The sequence below is a fragment of the Centropristis striata genome, chromosome 8 (assembly GCF_030273125.1).
Source record: "Centropristis striata isolate RG_2023a ecotype Rhode Island chromosome 8, C.striata_1.0, whole genome shotgun sequence".
NCBI classification, from domain to species: domain Eukaryota; kingdom Metazoa; phylum Chordata; class Actinopteri; order Perciformes; family Serranidae; genus Centropristis; species Centropristis striata.
In genome coordinates, this window is record NC_081524.1 from 10,560,317 (window position 1) to 10,577,444 (window position 17,128).

Below are 17,128 nucleotides of genomic sequence, written 5' to 3' on the forward strand. Positions count from 1 at the left end.
AACCGCACACACAATAACACAAACACAGAAAACATGACACCTTATAATCCAGTGTGATCAGTTTGCACTGCACATGTTTAAACCGTAGAGGCTGTAAAATACTGCAGATCCAGGTGCGGCTACCGCGTGCAACTGGAACCTGCAGATCACATGCATCCCACCAAGAAGCTAAATCATAAGCAGTGCTGGCTGCCACACATTACTGTCTCATGTTCACACAGGAAAGGAGAGCTGGCACAACCGAACATGAGGCCCACAACCTGAGGACCACAGCGAAAGCTCATGGTGAAAGGAGTATTCGAATCCTTTGCTTAAACGTAAAAGCACTAATGCCACACTGTGAAAATACTACACTCCATCAACTTTGCACCAAGTAATCCAAGAAAACAGGAGGCCATTCTATCCTCCATAATGCTGGTTTACATGTAATAAGTTATGTCAAAACATGACTCAGCATTTAAAATCAATAAACAAGTAAGGGGCTGGACATAGTGGCCTTTCTCTACCGCTTATCTAAGCCAATGATTCTGAATGATTTTGCAACTGTCAGAAATTTGATTTCAAAGAAATAATTTATCGACATATTAACATTTAGCCAATAATAGTACCTGAACACTACATGTTGCAGTTATGTAAGAGAATGTGAAAACCATGTAGGTAATATCAAACCGGATCAGCTTTATAGCTAATATTTCCCAGTGGCCGTTTGTGGTATTGCAGTTAAAAATCCCCAATGGAATTTTCCCATTGACCACCACTATAAAAGACACATCTGTTAAAGTGTTAACACAACACCTATAACTTCAAACATTGTATGTTTTGACTTTTTCAATCATTCATTTCTGATCCAGAAAGTTGCATATTTGCAAAACTTTCCTAGAGTAAAACTCTTTGACGTCATTGTACTGCAAAGTCTATGGGCCGATCGGGAACTCACGTGAAACACTACTGTAGTGCAGAGTATTCGAATCCTTTGCTTAAAAGTAAAAGTACTAATGCCATACTGTGAAAATACTCCACATTTCACAGCTGATCCAAGTAGAAGTGGGAGATTTTTTTCAAACACATAAAGGAACACTTCATCCTTCAGTTTAGCAGAAAAATACTAAATCAATATCTGGAAAACATGTTTTTCAGTGGACAGGAAAGGTCCACTGTGTGAATGAAAATAAACTAAAGCTGTCAGAGTAAAAAGTCCATTATACTTAAGAGAACAATCTACAATCTCATCTGACTTTAATTACAGTATGACACACACAAGTTGGTGCAATCTGTCTGCACCAAAACTGCTTTACACAAGCGGTCCACTATAATACATGAGTCACTACAACCACATGACAAAGTGACTGATATAGAAGTTTATAATTGATGCACCACATAGCAGGTGGCCAGCAGTTACACTGTTAAAGGCTTTTGAAACTATTTGATGTCCTGAAATGATCAAGGGTTTATTTTAAACCTCATTAAAACCACACACTGAAAACTGTTTTTCAGAGCAATAATATGCTGCTAACAGTTTAAAGTCTGAGCCAAAAGCAAACCAGTGATGAGTTCTACAGAGTAATGCAAACCATTATGCTCAATTTTAATTATTTGGCATTATGCAAAGACCTGGTTTAATATTACTTCTATAAATCATTTGTTTGGTTTCCTGCCACAATAATGGGCTTTGCTACTAATGCTGCATTCACATGCCCCTCGGACGCCTCATCTCCCCAGCCAGGAAGTCGTTCCGTCCCACATCGGTGTGTTTATGAACTTTAAGTCAAAATGTGGAAACAACATGGACACTACAAAGAAGATGCATTTATTTTACCTGTTGCTCCGATTGGAGGCGTTCAGGTGAATTTTCCCGGTCGGAACTAATTTTCCTGATTATTCCAAAAGCACATGAACGCAGCGATGCAAGTTTTTATGATAGAAAACTCACCTCCTATAACCGGAGTTACCCACACATTTTAAATGCCATCAGTTGGTTCTTCCTCATAAAATAAATTAAATATTTGCAAAAAAATATGAATGGCTAAATGTGACAAAGGCACATAGTATAATATGCAAACTTTACTGTGTAAAATATATGTGAATATAAACAAATGTATAATACTCGATCCTTTTAATTGAACCTCACATTAACCTTTCATCTGCTAAAACACAAATTATTAAAGCTAAATTATTTTTAAAAAATAAGACCACAACAAAAAAGCTAGGAAGTTTTGAATGTCTTGTTGTGTTTCAATTTGACATTCAAGACAAATCACAATAAAGACAAACAGCACTTTTCTTTTTCTTTGGAGTTAGAATTAACTAAAAATGATTTATCCAGGAACTAAGTTAAGTTTTGTTGGTTTGCACATTTTAGGCAGAATCTTATTAAAATAAATTATAAAAAGTCAATTTTAAACAAATATAACACTACGTTTTACACTTGTCTTTTCAGTATATTTAGTATAATATTCTTAGAATAAACAGCTGTGCCAAATTAATGTGAGGCATTAAAGCTAGAATAAGAGGAAATGAGAGGCCAATTAAAATATGTAAACAGATCCACTTAAGTAATTTGTGATTAAAGAAAACAGACAGACACTGGACTGTGTCACTGAATCACTAACAGCAGAAAAAAATCCTGTCCACCATCTGACCAGCGTTTGGTCGTCAGGTCTTCTTTACCTGTTCCTCATCAGTTGTCTTCACCATCATGTGTACAGCAGCTCTGCTCCGGTTCTGTCTCCTGTCCTACACTGCAGACGACCTCACCTCCACCTCCTCCACCTCCACCTCCACCGCTCTACACATTAACACCAGAGCACTAATCCATCAACATCATCAAACAGACGCTGGCACCAGGCGCCGTCAAAACCAGGGACAGCAACAAGAGGAACCTGTGCACCGCTCACATTTGTTACTCAAACAGTTCACTTCCCACAACGAAAAGGACGACCACAAGAATATACAGGTGCATCTCAATAAATTAGAATATCATAGAAAGTTTATTTATGTCAGTAATTCAATTCAAAAAGTGGAAATAACACATTTTATAGATCCAGTACACACAGAATGAAACATTTCATGTCTTAATTTATTAAATTTCTTCTTATTATAATGATGATGGCTTACATTTAATGAAGACCTAAAATTCAGTGTCTCAAAAATGTTTAATATTACAAAAGACCAATTTTAAAAAGTATGTTTAATATGGAAATGTTGGCCTCTGAAAATGTCCATCTATATGCACTCAATACTTGGTTGGGGCTATTTGACTTGAACTACTGGAAATTGACTTTTCCATCATATTCTAATGTATTGAGATGCACCTGTATAGTCAAACAGCTTAACAACAGTTGCTGTGAGTTTTGTTTTGCAGATAACTTGTGTATTTCATGCATTATCAGGAATCCATATTGTATCTTGCTATTATTATCCTCGAGTAACTTTAGCTTTAATTTGGAGTGTTTCAAAGTGGGAGGCGGGGACCCAAGAGGGGCTTCAAACTGTTTCAGGGGAGGATCAGTGAAAAAAAAGATATTACATTAGTTAAGAAGATCAAATGGAAAAGCCTAAATAAAACATAGTTCAGATATATAATAATAGTTTGGTGGAATTTTACTCCAACTTTCACATAGTCAGAAAATGCCTAAAGACAGACCCTTTTTTATGCATTTGGTGTCTTAGGTTATGTCAAACAGCAATATTAAGCTATCTTGGCTCAATTGTTGAGTGTCTGTGGGATCAAATATAACCATGATACCATAAGCGTCCAGGAATTATAGGAAACTAAGCAACTAAACTCAAGTAATGAGTCAGTAAAGCTTTCTCTGAGGGGCCAACAGTCTCAGACTGCTGGAATTATTAGTATTAATGAAATTGTGCTCTCAACTTGCTTGTCAGTTTTGCAACATAAACATAAAAAATAGTCAGTGCTTTTATAAATCTATAGAGAATAGCATTGTTTACAGCTTTTGTTTGAACTTGATTTGATCATGTAAAGCTGCATTTTATGATAAATATTATTTGAAAGTCAATAAACATCTAACTTTTGTTGAAAAGAGGTCACGATTTAGAGGCGTTTATTAAAGGGCCCCACCAGTTTAGCTTGGCTATCCTGTAATACTGGAATTAGTCATAATTGTCTCGTCTGCAACAAGGTTATAATAGTTTAGGATTTTTTATTGGTGGTCTGTTTTTTTTGGCATGTGAGGGCATTGTCAATGCTTGTATACAAATAATTGGTCTATATCATCATAATTTGAATTTTGACCTTAGACTAAACTTTGCTGGACTAAGCTGCAGCCCTGAAAAAATCCACTGATTTCTCAAAAAGAAATAAATCTGAAAGAGGCAGACAAAGAGAGACAAGCGACTGACAGCGTGAGAGAGACATTAGAAGCTGCGATTCATTCATATCAAATGACTCCTGTCTTCATCTCTCAGCCTTGTGTTTACATTTGTGTCACCATGTAACCTTGTGCAGCCAATGACATCAGTAACCACGACTTTCACACGCTTTGTAGCACCACTGCTGTTGCTGTTTGACTCTCCAACAGTGAAATGACCTTCTCTCTGCAAGTCCTGAACTACAGAGGATAGATCATGCCCTTCTTCTGCTCTCCCTCCTTTAGTCTCACTAATTTACTCGTAGCTTGATTCCCTCTTCCTCCCCCCGTGGCTCTTATTATTTTCCTGCACTTTTTTCTGTCTCTGCGGACACATGAAAGTAGTCAGGCGTTACTGTACAACTCTGACACTCGCACCCCTCATTATTAGTTTCTTGTGCTCTACTGTAAGAACTCGGGCTCTAATGTTGTTCTTATTGCAAGTCTCTTGAGATGAAGAAAATGGGAAAATGTAAACCACTCCTCCCTCGGCTTTGTTAGGAACACAAAGCCTGTGTTAAATTATGCTTGTGCTGCTGTCGAGAGCGCTGAATTCATTCATGGATCTGCCCTCCATGAGCCAGCTTTAACAAGGTGATACTACTGTAAAACACAAGGAATCCAGGAGGAACTTCAAGTGTAAACAAAATCAGAGACAAGCTTTGCAGAGAGAGAGAGGGAGGGAGAGAGAAAGAGAGAGAGAGCTTGAGTCTTAGAGAGAGCTGCTAATAGATGCCGAGGTTGAAGGGCAGTGTGACTTTGAGAGTTAATTAAAAAAATAATAGCACATTCCTGCGTTCCTCATGAGAGAGAGTCAGCACTGCATATTCATAAATATCTGTGTGCGTGTGTTTGTGTGGCCTCTTAAGCATGCAAAGTTTGTGTTTGTGTGTGTTTATGAGTGTGCTAAATTAATGTTTGTGTGTGTGTGTTCTTGTGCAAGTGTGTGTGGCGAGGCCTTACAACAATATAGCCCTGTCCCATAGCACAAGGTTAATGATAAAATCTGACCCGCTCACTGACAGATAGATCAAGAGATTACCCCCCCGGACACACACACACACACACACACACACACACACACACAGACACACACAAACACACACACACACACACACACACACACACACAGACACACACAAACACACACACACACACACACACACACACGTCTCCATATGCATATACTAATTAACCAGCACAATAACATTTCCATGGCTCGTCCAAACACTGTTCAAGCTGTCATGTTCTAATTACAGCATGTCAGTGAGGCCAAACAGGAAAAATAAACCAAACTGTAAACTGTGTTATTTATGAGCACACGCGTCAACTTTGCACCAAGTAATCCAGGAAAAAAACAACAACTGTTGAGGCCATTTTATCCTCCATAATGCTGGTTTACATGTAATAAGTTATGTCAAAACATGAAGTCAGGATTTAGTCAATAAACAAGTAAGGGGCAGGACAATAGTGGCCTTTCTCTACCTCTTATCTAAGTGATTCCCAGCCAGGGATGCTTCTGCAGCTGCCAGAAAGAGTAGAAAACATGAAAATTGAATTTAATTAAAAGAATATATCCACATATTAACAAGTCTATCTAAGAGAATTATTAACTCCACATGAGCCGACCCGCGTCCTTAGATCCTCGGGTGGCGCACTTCTGATTGTTCCAAAGTCAAAACTGAAAACCAAAGGTGATCGGGCTTTCTCCACCAGAGCGCCCCAACTTTGGAACGATCTGCCTGAGGAGATAAGGCGCGCAGAGTCAGTAACTTATTTTAAATCACTTCTTAAAACTTTTACACTTTTATAGACTTGCTTTTATGTAATGCTTTCTATCTCAACTCTCCTTTTACTTTTTATTTTCTATGTATCTGAGAATGTCTTGTGATTGTTCCGGCTCTGTCTTTTATTGTTTTTCTTTTAATGTAAGAATTGTTTTTAGCCTTATGGCATCATTCTCATTGTGATTAACTGCTCTCTGTCGAATCACTTTGTAAGCTGCTGTTTTTAAAAGGTGTTATATAAATACAATTATTATTGTTATTATCATTATTATTAAGTCAACAGGTAATACCTGAACACTACATGTTGCAATTATGTAAGAGGGACCATAGATGTATTATAGAACCGGATACGGTGCTGCAGCTGCTCAGCCTTATAGCTAATTTATCCCCAGTGGCCATTTGTGGTATTGCAGCTAAAAATCCCCCTGTGGCCCAACAAGAATTTTTCCCATTGACCTCCACTATAAAAGATACATCTGTTAAAATGTTGACAGGACACATATAATTTCAAATAGGGTAAGTTTTCACTCTTTCCATCAATAATATTTGATCCAGGAAGGTTTTATATTTGCAAAACTTTCCTTAAGTAAAAATCTTTGACATCCTAATGCAAAGTTTATAGGCCGAGCAGGAACTCACGGGGGCCAACAGGTAAAACAATACTGCAGTGCATTGCAGCATAAGAAGAAGTTAACCTGAAAGCCAGAAAACTTTTTTGACTTATGCACCGGGCGAGCAAATTTCATTGAACTAAATAAGCGGCATCTTCGGGTCAGGTATCCAGTCATTATAATACATCCATAGTGAAAACTATTTGGCATGTGAGCTCAGAGCAGGTAGCTAAGAGTTAGAAAGAAATAGCAAAAAGCAAAGTCTCAAACACTGATTAGCAAATGATTAGCAAAAAGTAATGGGTAAACGGTTAAAATTGTTAAAAGTAATGCAAAAGGTTAAAGCAGTTATTAAAAGTACTGACTAGTTTTAAAAAAACTTGTAATGGAGAAATGGTGAAAATAATTAGCTTAAAGTCACATTAAACAGTTGAAATGATTAGCTAAAAGAAATGTTAGTTGTTAAATGTTTGAAATAGCTCAAAGTAACAGGAAAGCAGTTGAAACAGTTAGATAAAACTAATGGATTAATGGTTGAAACATTCAGCTCCACAAGTAGTACCGGTAGTTGTAGATTACAGACCAAATCAACCCTCAGACCAGAAAGTTTGGGAACCACTAATAAAAATGAATAAAGGCCTCCGTCCTTGCAAAAATGGCTCTATTTTTTAATGAAAAAAAAAACAACACTTCAATATTCAAGATAATAAACCTTACCAGAAACTGATCAATATTCAGAACTGTTTCAAAAGTGTTGATCCGCTCCCTCATCTTTCCAGCCATTCCTCCTGCAGGTCGCTGCTCACTTTCTTGTGTGTTTTTATTAAAATGTTCCTCCCTCTCTGGATATCTTTGTCTTACATCTGTCCTTTCCTGTCTTTGTGACGGACACAGACCGTACCTACTACCTGCCTCCATCCAGCCCCATGACTGACAGGTATGACCACAGCAGCACTCTCACACACACACGCAAATACACACACACACACACACACACACAGAATGGAGAAAGCAGTAGAGGTTAATACAGACACTTGGGGCTTGACAATAAATTGTCATCAGCTCTTAATTCAGAGGGGTAGAGTCTCGGCAGTCAGGCGGCCGATCCAGCAGATTCCAGCAGCGGATCATAAATGATAGCAGGCAGGCAGGACACAAGCTTATGAAAATAATACCTGCTGACGGAGTGGAGGACATAACCATATCAACATTGTGTGGGATAGGGTGGATAATACTGTACTGTACTTAAAGTGCCTTCAACATAGACGCCATGCTTTACTAAAGCCTGACAAACATGTTGGCAGTGATTGCTCAAATTGGGTTATTTAAGACTTCAAGTATGTAAAAATGTGTACTGAGGCAATACAATTTACCATGAAAAATGACTGCATTTTATGCATTAAACTTACTTGTAAACAGTGGATGAAAACAACAAACATTTAAGTAACATTAAACTAAGAAAAAACAGCCACTAAAGCAGTTCTATGCCAGTCAACACTGATTCATTTAGTAGGTATTATCGGCTTTCTGTTAAATCAACTGGACTCTATTCTTTACCTTTATTTAGTCTCCAACTGTGGGACCTAAAATGGGTCACTGACTGTTCTGTTGTGACCCAGTAGTTCTCACGTGCTTTCTGGGTCTTTGGGGAGCAGAAAGCTGCTGGTTTTCTGTCTGCATTTATCAGATGAGAAACAGAAGGAGTCAGTGAGTTCAGGCGACTGTAGCGTTTTATATAACTTCAGGTTGGGATTGGATACTTCATCACCTGCAGCGTGCACCGGCCCTGGATGATCAAGAGTGCTGCTGCCAGATGGAAAATAACAGTTTGATTTCAATTTCAACAAATTGAGGACTGGGGCTGCATACAGGGTGTTTTCCTGTCTTTTAGCTGATGCATGTTGGGAAACTCTCCACCCAATAATGAGCCAAGCAGGAAGAACATTCAGTTTCTTTACAGTGAGGAAGTAGAACAGACCTGAGAAATGTTATGGATTTAATTTAAGCATGTTTTAAAAGTTTTCTCCCTACAGTCCTGGAAAAAAATATAACAACAAAAATTGCTCATAAGAGTTTAATTTAAGAGCTGATATCTATCTGTTTTCCATGGTTTTCTTGATAATGATTTTGATTATTATCAAGAAAACCATGGAAAATGGCTATTTATCAGCTCTTAAATGAAATTCTCATGAGCTATTTTTGTTGTTATAATTATATTTGTCCAAACAAATGTACCTTTAGTTGTACCAGGCATTAAAATGAACAATAAATTGAAGAAAACAAGGGTGGTCTAATAATTCATTCCATGACTGTGTGTGTCCCAGTAAATAAAACCTGTGAGCAAACATGCCCTGAACTCTGCACAACAAAATGGAATCTAGCCATCAATAATTTTATTAATTATGCATTTTTCCTGCTCCATGTGTAATGAATAACATTGATGATGAAATGTCTGCTGTAAAAAAGATCTATTGCATCATGGTAGAACTGTATATCTGCAGGAATCTGTCCATACAAATTGTATAAGAGTTACGATTTTATATCTTGCAATATATTGCAATACTGCAAGTAAGGCGATATATATTTCTCTTTATGCAGCCATGGTGTGCAACTTTCTATCTCAGGTTACGTTAAAGTGGAAGAGTCAAATGTACTGTAGATTACAACAGTGCTTTCAAGTGATCAGGGGTTTAAAACAAATCAAAATGAACCAGTGACTGCCATGAATATGTGCAGGTAAATTATTAATTAATAGTGGGTTTTTTTTAGAAATGACACTGAATCGCAAAACATCAAGTGCATAGATATTTTATTACGCACTTGTTACATGGTCAGCACTGTAGACACCGTAATGACTGCAAAAAATATCAGTTTTAATTCTTACATTATTGTTATTTGGCTTTATAATTATTTCATGATAGTTCATGATAACAGTGACTGTTTTGCTGAATCTTGCAAAAATCTTTCTTTCAATGCACCTGATGCAATTGCTGCAATAATTTTAAACAAAATTGAATAAATTAGTTTGAGCTTAATTTAAAACCAATGCCCTGTTAGGTCACACTGAATAGGTCATTAGTAGATAATAGATCTAATTTATTTACATATTGTGAATAATTAGTAGTTAAAAAGTTTTGGGCTAGAAATTGAATTACGAGCAAGAAAAACACATTTTATTAGGATGTTTTGAGACAACACAACTAACTAATTCCATTTTCTTGTGTTGTGGGTCAAAAAGCAAAGATAAACTTTGTCCAATTGTAAATATTTGTCTTAAAATCCCCTCAGCCTTGAGATGCTTTTGGGAAATAAAACCTCTATCTACAGCTGATATCTAGCCATTTCCCATAGTTTTCTTGATAATGATAAATGATAAATGAATATATAATAACTTGGATTTGAATGAAGCCCTTTTCTTTCAAGGCAATTTAATATTCTCACTATTATTACTGAGAAATTAAAAAGCTCTTTCCTACAGATGATATCTAGCCATTTTCCATAGTTTTCTTGATAATGATTGTTGTTATTATCAAGAAAACCATGGAAAATGGCTAGATATCAGCTCTTAAATTAAACTCTCATGAGCTATTTCTGTTGTTATCATTATATTTGTCCAAACAAATGTACCTTTAGTTGTAACAGACGTTAAAATGAACAAGAAATTGAAGAAAATAAGGATGGTCTTATATTTTTTCCCACTACTGTATATTCAGTTTAGTGTTGTTTGTTGTGCAACTCCGTAAGGTACAAATACACACTAGAAATCCTATTTTTCTCTCCTTAAATTGCCAAAAACAGATTTCTTGCACTGTTTTCCCGTCTCACCTATGACTGAACTCTTGTGTGCAGCCTTTCACCTTTCTCCCTCTGAAACTTTCCCTCTCACCACCCCATGTCCCCATCCATCCAACCCCCACCCCTGAGGTGAAACCTTACTCGTGGATAAATTTAGCAGCAGTGTGACCCAATGTTCACTGACACACTTCTCCGCACCTCTCCCTCTCTCACGCTGTTTGTCTTCTCCCACTGCCCATCTCTCCCAGGAGGCCTGTTGTACAGACAGATGGAGGTCTTTAACCTCTACACACAAACAATGACACCTTATTGACATCATTTCGCGACGTGAACATGGCGTTTCATGTTGTTACCACTGATGGAACGACTAATAGTTTAATTATTACATTATAGCCACCTCTGTAATTGAAATGACACATCAAGTGACTGCGATATCATATGAAGTTTAATGGCTTAATCGTCTGCATCCCAGTCATTCCAGTCTGCGAGACTTTTGGCAGGTGAACATTATCCCTTTTAGTAGCCTGTAACATTTGAGACTTATGAGATCTATTTCACTGCTGTTGACATTCTCGCAGATCGAGACCCGTCTCCTCACACAACCTCGTTTTTAACCACATCCATCAAATAAATTGTAACACACAACCAGCTGTATCAAAGCAAGCACAAACATACAGTATGCCACACACACACACACACACACACACACACACACAGCTATGTGTTCTCGCCACCCTGCTGGAGTGTCGGTCAGTGTGGCACAAGTCAACCGAGGGTGCTTCCTCTTTGTTGAGGTCAAAGGTCAACAACAGCAGTGTGACTTGGAAGTAATTAACACAACTTTACAAACCCAGCAAGCAATCATTCGGTGATTTCCAGGTCACAAGATGTCTAGTTTAAAACTGGGTATAAGTCTCGTTAAAGGGATAGTTCGGATTTTCTTTTAAGTGGGTTGCATGAGGCACTTATCCATAGTCCGTGTATTACCTACAGATTTAGAGAAGGAGGCAGGAGTACTCTCGTTTAGCGATACGAGTAGAGAATTTGATATTTAAAAAATATATATTTTATCAGCTAGCTTTCAATTTAAAATTGTTATATTTGAATGTACTTCTGTATTTTTCCTAAATATTTTATCTGCTTATTTTTAGTCCTAAACTTGTATATTTGAATTTCATTTTATATATGTTTCTTTCTAATGCTTTTAATGTTTTGTGTAAAGCACTTTGAATTGCCCTGTTGTTTAAAGGTGCTATACAAATTAGGTTTAGGTTTGTTTTATTTGCACAGTTAGAATTACATAAAATGAGAAAGATAACATATAGTGTAAATTGCAGGGAGAGGCAGAAAACCCAAATGCTTATTTAAAGCCTCCACCTAAAATTCCATAGTTATTAGAAAGTAATAAATTGATAATAGAAAAAAACACATGTATAACATCAACAAGTTATAATAACGATATCAAAAACAATAAAAAACAAAATGAACATGTCATAAAAGTGTATTTGTGTGTGAATCAGAATTTTAAAACAGCAGTTAAATGAGCTTTTAGACATATTTTGAAACATTTTATAGAGATGGAGTTCTTTGCCAGATGGGAAAAGGTATTCCATAATTTGGTCCCCTTAAATTGAACAATAAATTGACCTCTGCATGTAAGAAATCTTGGAGGAACTTAAACTTGCCTTGCCTACTGGCCCAGAAGCTAAACAGTGTACTGCTGTAGGGCAGCAACAAAATGTATTTTAGCCACATAAAAACCCCCACTACATTTTATGCTAAATTTAGACTTTTGTCACTGCTTTACCTTGCTGTCAGATTAAGTTTAGATGGATGGAACTGAAGCCTTTATGCTCTCTTCAAAGCCACCAGACTCCATTTACAAAAGCAGAAATTTTACCCAGCAGAACAGGAGTTTCTGGTTTATCGCTGCCTCGATTGTTTCATTTTTTCTTACTGTGTAACTTTTAAACGAAGTAAAGTCACACAATAACACAAAATACACGGTAACACAAACAAAATAACCAATCAAGGCAGTGTGTTCACAATGTTCTGTGAGGTAAAATTACTGTTTTTTTTTCAGTGAGTTCCCAATACAAACCATTTGAAATATACAATCTATCCCCTGTAGTTGTTTTGCTGTAATGCTTTTTTTAAATTTACTTTTCCATAATTTCTTACTTATTTCAAATACATTTTCTGGAAAGAGCTATGCAATTAGGTAGTAATTATGTGAGAAGAACACGATGAACTCACACGCTGTCAAGTTTGATACAAACGAGTCGAAATGAAAGATGATTGAAATGTTGCACCTGTCAACCAGGTGTGAAATTACATAAAATTTGAACTAAAGGGGAAAATAAAAGCAGTGTTTAATTGGTAGACCTTATATTTTCTGATTACAATTACTAATGTAACCTCCTTCTTCTAACCGTCAGTGCACAGCAGATCAGACAGACAAAAAAATGTTAAATACACGAAGAGAATACATTTTTAAATAATAAATGAATATATAATAAGTTGGATTTGAATGAAGCCCTTTTCTTTCAAGGCAATTTAATATTCTCACTATTATTACTGAGAAATTAAAAAGCTCTTTCCTGGAATTTAGCTAGAAAATGATGAGGAAATTACAGGCCTGTCAAAGTTTTGCATGTTTTTTTCCCATCGTAACTTGTTTTATTTTGTTAATTTGCTGATACTTATTTAATTCTTATTTAAATGCAGTTGAAACAAGTTATTTGTTAACATAAGATCTAAATACCTCAACACTTTAACCCAATTTTAGCCAGAACACATGCAGAGAACACTAAAAACACAGCCGCCGGTGTGCATCTGTGAAGATTAAACCAGATAAACCATCAATCTGAAAATATACTCAGCCATATCCTGCTGCTGATCAATCAATAAATCACATTAGGAAGATCTATTAACAGCTCTACACATAAACTCCTCCAATCCTTCAAGGCTCTAATTTCCTCTCTCTCCCACTCACACACAGACGCCATCGCCACTTTCACACCTGAGAGATGCGAGACTTCTCAGAGCGACATTAAGCCTGTAAATAGTGTGATTAATTGAGATTTCTTATTTATATCTGACCTGTCGGCCCCCTGAGGGGCTCCACAAGGGGCTGGGAACTAGAGATTTGCTTTGGGCAACCATCCATCGTCTTCGAGGAGAAGGAGAAAGAGGAACAACACTGACGCTCTGTCTCCGCTCCAACTCACTTTGTCAGGCTGCTCTAACACATACACACACACACACACACACACACACACACGCCAGCTGCTCTAACCTCAGTTGCTCATGTATCTGTCATATTCTCGTCTTATAATTCACATTCAGCTCTGCAGAGAACAACCTTTAAAAACAACGGATGCTAACACAAGGCTTCAAATCAATCGCTGGAAAAAAACACAATATGATGCTGTGAGTCATTTGTGTCTATAGAGCAGGTGTGTTTGGATGAAAACATGAGTCAATGGCAGACATGATGCTCCTGAGAGGAATGACCCTCATCCCATATGAGCATTTAAACAGATGAACCCAAGGATATAATGACATGACTTCCTCCCAACATGCACATCTAACCTGTCTGCTCAGGTTTCCTGTATACAGGTATTTATATCCACCAACACATGAAAAGAAGCAATGACTTTACAAGGCGGCAGCTTGAGGAGGCGTACAGATAGAAGACAGACAGGGTCACAAAGAAGAAATATATTTACAGATAGAATCTGCTCAATGCTTTAAAAAAAATGCAGGAGGGCGAAAAAAAATCCTTGATTTTTTGCAGGGATGACTGTCCATTTATCGCCTTCACTCAGTGTTTGGTGGCGTGGGCGGTGTGAAACCAGCGGAGCCTGTGAATGTGTTGGGTTGGGCTGTGCACATAAACTTGACATTAACTTGCAGAAATTTTGTTCAAGAAGTAAAGAGAACGTAGGAGGAGGAAGAAGATAGTTGAGAGTATTGATTCAAGAGAGGGGCATTAGGAGAAGATTAGCAGAGAGCACTGCTGGTGGAAGGGAAAGGATGCAGCATGCAGATGGAAATAAATCACCAGAAGGTAGTTGTTGAAGGAAAGTACTGAAAGGTAGGGGTGAAGTAATTAGGGAAAGTGAGTGAGGGAAAGTAACGGATGGTTGGAAAAGACTGACAGCTGGGTAGATGGAGAGATGAGGGTAAAGCAGGTGGAGTGGAATGAAATGAAGTGAGGAGAAAGTACATTTTTAAAGACAGCAGGTAGGTAAAGTAAAGGAACATTTGGGAGAGACCTACCAGGGTCTGTTGGTATCTCAGAGACTTCCTTTGCGACGCATCTGCAGCCATTGACACGCTGTCACTGATCCAAAAATAACCTTGCTGGACACCCCAGCATTTCCAGTGGCGTGGGCAACACCATACACACACTCTCTCTCACTTTTATATATAAATATACGTGCACACTTTACACAAGGTCAAACAAACACACAAACATCTTCTAAAGTTTCTCACTTTCCTATAAACTCAGTCGCAAACACGCTCGTTACAAACAGAAAGTCAAAAAAGTCCTTCCCGCACGCGCTCTTCTCCAGATGATCCAGAGGCTGCGAGCCATCCAGCTCCACTGCAGACCTGACAGACACCGGGACGGAAATCAGACAGGCAGACACAGCAGAGCAAAGCCATCTGATGAGGCAGTGAAGGACGCAGCTCTTTCCTTTATTAGAACTGCAGACACCTAATAACACACACACACACTCACTCACTCACGCTCCCTGCCAGCCGGCCATTAGGTGTGTGTGTGTTTGGATGGACTGTTCTTGTTTGGACAGGGGTGGTGGGGGTTGGAAGGGCACCCCCCATAGGGCTGCCCCTGCAACGTGAGCAGGAAGGTGCACACGACACCCCTATGACAGCTCACACCTAATCAGCCAATGATGCAAGGCAATCCCCATAACACTCACATGCTATGGCAGTCCTCCTTAGGGGAAAATAAAATCACCCGCCCTCCCACGGTAAAACACACACCCCAAAATGCTTGCAGGACCCACTGCAGAGCTCGGTAAAGTGATCTCCATGTTGCTTAACCTCCCCGGCAGCTTCAGACACCTAGAGGAAGGGAGCCAGGCGCATGTGCTGCACGTAATTCACTAAAAGCTGAAAAGCCCACAGGCCATCGGGGTAGACCACCACTGCTCAGCACCCCCGTAGAGACAACATCCCTCTCAGACAAGTTAATCTAAACTAACTCGTCCTCTGGTTCCTGCTCTCAGGCTGATGAGACAGGCGGCCATTATGACAACCTCAAAGACACACAGACACACACAGATCCCCCTTAACCCCGCCCTGCTTTGTGGTCCACACGCCAGCGCATAACAGCCTAATCTCACAGCTACACCGGAGGCCAGCGAGAAATGTGTTACTCTGATCGCCGCTGTGTGTGTGTGTGTGTGTGTATGTATGTGTGTCAAGGGAGAATGACTGTGGACAGCTGGCTGGGCCTCTATCTGATACACGAAGAACATTATCACAGGGCGGCGGGCAGTGTGAGAGATACATACGTCCCAGTCACAGCATGGAGACCTTAGCGCAGCGGAATAGTGGGGAGCCAGTTATACTATACCTGAGAACAGGGAGGACGGGCTGTACACCGGGAACAACACACACAAACACAGCAACAAGGAGGATCAAATACAGTGGAGCATGCACAGGAGTGTACATTCGTGCAGAGGCCAAGTGTACATGGTGCAGGGTTCAGCTTAAAGCACAACATATGCACAAAACCATGCGGTCACAGGAAAATGCAGGTGCAGCTGGAAGAAAACAACAACAGTTTGTCTGGTTTAAAAACCATGTCCCGTTTATTGTATAGAACATTTGGCAGTCATTGGTGTTGACAGAAATAAAATCTCTCCCGACTCCCCCCCCCCCAACACAGCACCTCAGCAGAGCCTGGCAGCACACATCAACTTAGCAAATGTCTCATCCTGCAGGAGACGAACCCTTTTATACCACTGTTTAAATAATTATAGAATCAAAAGGAGAAGTTTGAGCACCTTCCAGAGCAGGCGTGGGGCGATATGAAAATGTATCCTAGCCAAATAGCTGCAATTTACAGTAGATACAGTAAATTTTTGGGCTGGACAGGAGAACAACTCAAAGGGAGCGGGCAGGACGGGAATGATAATAACAATGGGTTTTAAACATATAGACTCCAGCCCTCTTAAAGCGTTTGCAACAGGGATCTAACAGCTATATAATAATATCTACAATGTTTAATTGTTAAGTGATTTTTGTTTTGTCTTGTGGACCCCAGGAAGACTAGCTCGTCCCACTTTTGGTGACAGCTAATGGGGATCTTTTTAATAATAACAATAAACAATAAACAGCTGGTCCTCATTAGTAAAAGTATCGGAACCTCTGGCCAATGTGTTTTTTATATTTTTGTGATCTTTCCTGAGGGCATTTTTGGTCTCAACAAGAAAACAGGGTAGGACAGGAGTCAGGAATGTTATTGTTACTGTCTTGGAATTGAGATGTGATGGTTTATTTGTGGTATTGTGATGGGACCGGAGTG